The sequence below is a fragment of the Elephantulus edwardii genome, unplaced genomic scaffold (genome assembly GCF_000299155.1).
Source record: "Elephantulus edwardii isolate Elephantulus edwardi_28Jun2011 unplaced genomic scaffold, EleEdw1.0 scaffold00009, whole genome shotgun sequence".
NCBI classification, from domain to species: Eukaryota; Metazoa; Chordata; class Mammalia; order Macroscelidea; family Macroscelididae; genus Elephantulus; species Elephantulus edwardii.
Window position 1 is genome coordinate 33,382,859 of NW_006399759.1, and position 5,228 is coordinate 33,388,086.

The 5,228-nt window shown below is 38.9% G+C and overlaps 1 pseudogene; it reads left to right on the forward strand.

Moving 5' to 3' along the window:
* Nucleotides 1–4,627, forward strand: part of LOC102852550 — a 68,451-nt pseudogene extending 63,824 nt beyond the window's left edge.
* Nucleotides 4,628–5,228: the final 601 nt, after the last annotated feature.

Sequence of the window (5,228 nt, forward strand, 5' to 3'; positions counted from 1 at the left end):
AGAGAAAAGCTTGGAAAAACCCTAGAAGCCCTAATCCACAATATAAACAGTCTTCCATGGATCCTGAAAAACATACACCAGGAGAGGATAAAATAGATGAATGAAAACTTCTAAGAATCAAATCCCTATGCATATCCAAAAACTTCTCCAACAGGGTAAAAAGGAATCCATAGACTGGGAAAAAAATATTTGGTAATGGTATATCTAATAAGGGACTTATATCTAGAATTTGTAGAATACCTGACCACCACAGCAAGATAAAGATAAAGAACCCAATTGCAAAATGAGCACAGGATAGAAGAGACAATTCACCAAAGACCTACAGAAGGTGAACAAAAACATGAAGAAATGTTCAAAATCCCTAGCTCTAAGAGAGATTCAAATTAAAACAACTATGAGACATCATCGCATGCCAGTAACAATAGCAAAGTGAGTAGCAAACACAAATGCTGGCGAACTTTTGGGGAAACTGGAACCCTTATTCACTGTTAATGAGAGTGCAAAATGGTGCAACCACTACAATGCAACCACTAGGACGGCATGATGCTTTCTCAAAAAGTTAGAAATAGAAATACCACTTGACCCAGCAATTTCACTACTGGAAATATACCCTCAAGAAACCATAACTATCACTGTGCAGATATATACACACTCATGTTTATTGCTACTTTTTTCACAATAGCAAAGAATTGGAAACAACCCAAGTACCCATCAACAAATGAATAGATAGAGAAGCTGTGGTATATTCTCACAATAGAATATTATGCAGCACTGAAAAACAAAGAACTCATGAAATATTATACAAAATGGATGGCCCTGGAGGACATTATACTGAGTGAAATATCTCAGTCACAAAAAGGCACATATTGCATAATGTCATTGTTATAAAACAGGACTAACATGGGGGTTGGGGAGAAACTAAGACAATACGGGATAAATAATGTATATGGCGTTGAAACAGATGAGGGAGAGAACTGTGTAAAAGGAATATAAGAGTAGGTATTATTGGCATTACAAGAGTCCAGAATAAGAACTGAATAGTAAAGTGAATTGGGGAGGAGGGGCAGGGTGTCTGTAAAACAAAGAATTTTTTCCAAAGAAAAAAGTGAACTGGGGGGAAGTATGGGGGACAGGAAGGAAAATGTGCAAGAATGAATGAATGGAAATCCAGGTTCTCTATAAATTTTCATTAAAATCTCAATAAATTAAAAAAGTATTCCAACAAAAAAATATAAATTTATATTACACTTGAATTATTTTCATCTTTGATTCCATGTTTTACAGAGAGGAGAAAAACCCAACCACTTAAAATATACATAGAGAGGGAGGATTGGGTAAAGGAAAGAGGAAAGATCCAGTGTGAAAAACAACGTACATGATCCTTGCAAGCAAACCAGTACAAAGAAAAAAAAAATGTTATTTAACTTTAAAAAAAATGTAGAGAAGTTTGTTTAGTTGGCAGCCTCAGTTGAGAATTGTTTTCATTCCTAAATTTTTCTCCACAGCTCAACATGATCCAGACATAAGAGATTAATTTGATTGTCTATATTATTATAATTGTGAGATGTTTTGCGTTGGGCAAGTAGGTCATCAGGGATCTATCCAATGTACTGAGGAACAATGATATTAACCTGAAGACTTAAGTGTGCCTGAGTCGAACCATGGTCCTTTCTTTTTTGAAATATTTTTTTTTCTCCTGGTTTACCCACAAAGTTCCTAAATATTGTCTTTCAAGCTGGATCTCAACCCCTTCCTTTACCCACCCCTCCCTCCACTCATCAAATTGTGCCACCCTATGTTTTAGTTCCTCCCTGCCCATCATTACCCCTCTGCTCTTTCTTCTCCCCCTTGGAAGCTCCTACAGGCTACTAACATCTTTGAGTGGGGTCACACATGAAGGTCCCCAGATAGAGCTGGAGAGAAATGTGGAACAAAACACAAAATCAAATTCCTGGTTGAATAGAGGCTGGTGTACTTGCTATCCTTTCCTTTAGTCACCCTCAATTCTAGAACTGAAATTGCTCCTAAGACTCAACTTCCAGCCAAGCAATAGAGAAACTTTTAAGGTTAATGACAGAACTCTGGCAGCCTAGTGGTAAGGAGTTGTGCTGTCAACCCAAAAGCAGGCAGTCGAAGTACACCAGGTGCTCAGAGGGAGGAAGATGGAAAATTTCCTACCATGTGATTTATAGCTTCCTAAATCCCTTTGGAGGATCAGCTATGAGTTGGTTCTGGTTCAACTGCATATAAGGTGAGTGATAATACTAGGAGGAACGTATTCCTTAGAACAAGCAACCATACAAAGATTAAAAGGCAGCATTTGGCCAAGATAAAGTTCAGATGGCTGGGATAGCAAATGAGGAAGAATGGACAGGCAAACACAGGTACAAAGTAGAAAAATATACTGTTATAGTAAAAAGATTTCAGTTAATGTCACAGAGCCTGTTTACATGAATTGTTGAATATCTTCTACAAAACTTTCATCCAAAACACATAAAAAAGTCTTAAAATATGAACAAGTTACAAAGCACTCTAAGTTCTACTCTTTTGTTTTCCATCTGAAAAAAACATATATCTTGATGAGAAATGAAGAATAATTAAGTTAATGTTTGTAAAGAATCCATACCATGCTTGGGCCATGTTAAATGCTCAATAATTGGCAGTTATTATCAGCTGCAACCCCTCTGTCAGTTTACTGTGGTAGTTGCATGTTGCTGTCATGCTAGAATTTATGCTACTAGTATCTCAAATACAAGAAAAATTACTCATAGTCTGAAGGTTTTAGAAAGGTCTGGCTATTTCTTCAGAAAACTATTGTTCTGTTGTTATGTATCATCAAGTCAGAGCCATCTCATAGCTGACTCTCCGTGAATTTCCCTTGACATAAATTGTATGGGAAGATATTGCCCATCAAATTGCTCCCACAGAACAGCTGGTGGATTTGAACTGTGTGTTTTTGGGTCGGCAGCACATCTTGCTACTGGACCATCAGAGCTCCACTTCAGAATACTATAGAGCTCTGGGAAAATCCTGTTGATCACAACATTGCCACAAATTGTTATCAGACATCCTTACATTGGACACATAACCACGAGAAATCAATTGATGGAGAACCTCATGTTTAGTAAAGCAGAGAAGCGCATGAATGGACTAGAATATGGCAACAACTGTGATGAGGACACAGGGCTGGGAATAGGGTTTGAGATTGTTTCCTATTATATATAAGGTTACCACAAGTCAGAGCCCCCTTGATAACAGCTATCACAGAGACAAACTGAACTTCAATACAAAATCTGGTTACATAATGACTACAAGAGATCATTTTCTGATGCTCTTATAATTTACAAAATAAGATTAATGATACTGAAGGATCATAATAAAGATTAGATAATCTATTAATAGAATAAGCCCTAGGCTTTGGGAATGCTGTTTTTCCTCCTCCTCCTTCTCCACCTTCTCCTCTGCTCTTCCTCCCTCCCTTCCTTCTTTTCTTCCTCCTCCTTTCCCTCTCCTCCCTCCATCATCTTCTACCCCCTCTCTCTCCTCCTCCCTCTCCTCCATCTCTTCTTCCTCCTCCTCCTTCTCCTTATCCCTCTCCTCTCCTTCTTCTTTTTCCTGTCTTTCTTTTTCTTCATTGTTAGATAGTCTCTGTCTCAGGTGTTCTCAATTGGTCGTCCAGGCTCAGGATGTATCTGAGCAAGTGATTCAGCAAAAGAAATGTCTCAAGGGCCCTTACACAACACAAAAACGAATTCAGTTAAAGGTAAGTCATTTCCCACCACTCTAGCTGTTTTGGGGTTTTTTTCTCTCCCTTATCTGATGAACATGTGCTAAAGGAGGTCAGTCCTCATTTCCGCCCACCTCTAGCTAGCATTCAAACTGCCTCTACAGTTTGGGGTAGATTACCCAATAAACTAGGTAAGCTTCTTTGATGTGGTGAGGCTTTCACTACAGAGGATCAAGGAAGCACAACTAAACCCAGGCTTAGGTTGTTTACTGAGTGCTTCTTTCCTGTCAAAAATCAAAGTTTGAAAAGAAGCTTGGGAAGGTGATGAGGGCTTGGGAGAGAGACAGCCGCCAGTCAGACCTAGAAGCAGAATCTTTGATGATGTTGTTGGGGGCGGGGTGGAATGTGAGATTGCTCACTACAGGTTAATAAGTAAGCACAGGGACGTTCATGCTCACCTTGCTTAATGGGTAATACGACACTATTAAGTTACCAAGGTTTGGATCTGGATTAAAAAAAAAAAAATACAAAGTTCTAACAGTTTAAAAAGTATTCCCAGAAAAATAACGAAGAGCAGGAAGAAGAGAAAAAGCATTAGAAGGGTGCAGATGGGTTTTGCAGCTGGGTGGAGAAACATTAGCATTAGAAACAGGAAAATGTAGAATACGGAGCCCAACACAAAGGTCACCATCACTTCAGTGTGAATAAAATCATGTTTAAGGTATGAATGTTGCTTATGCAGTTTATCATTCCTCCATCCTGAAAGGTTTTCAGCTTGGCAGGGTTTCCCCCTCCACTAATCCAACTCTTCTTGGAAAATGTCATTTTGTTTGAATTTTTATCACTCTGCCCCTCATTCAGGCACCTGGGATTTCCGGATCAAAGCTGCCGATCCCATGAAACTCAGCACTAGGTGGTGACGGGGAAGTAATTCAGCACTTTGTGAGCCTAAGTGGGTTCATTCCAGAGAAATGTCAAACTGTTTCTTTTCTGCCTGTTTTTGCTCAGTCTGCCTTTTCCTTTTAACACAGACAAGGAAATCTCTTGTGGTCTCTATTTGTTAATGAAGGTCAAGCCAACTCACTCAGAAAAGGACTTAAGAAACAGCACCCTTTTCCCAGTTAGTGTCAGAGCTACTATGAGACACACAGGGTCCCAATCTGCTGCATGTACATCTCTCTAGAAAGAATTACAAGATAAACTCTTGAGAGGACATACCACTCCCCAGGTATCCGCTCCGTGCCAAGCTTTTCACAGACATGAGAGGTTAAGCAAATTGCTTAGCAACAGGGTGTAAAGACATGAATAAAAATAAAGAAATAAATAAACATTCAAAATCATCTGACTCTAAATCTCTTCCTCATTTCTTTGTAACATGTAATCAGACTGGTTCAGCACATCTATTTTGGACAATGTTTGGGAGCAGGACCTACACTAAAAATACAGTGTGATCACATATAATTCTGGTCATCTTTACGTTCTCTGTGAACTTGTATGCTGT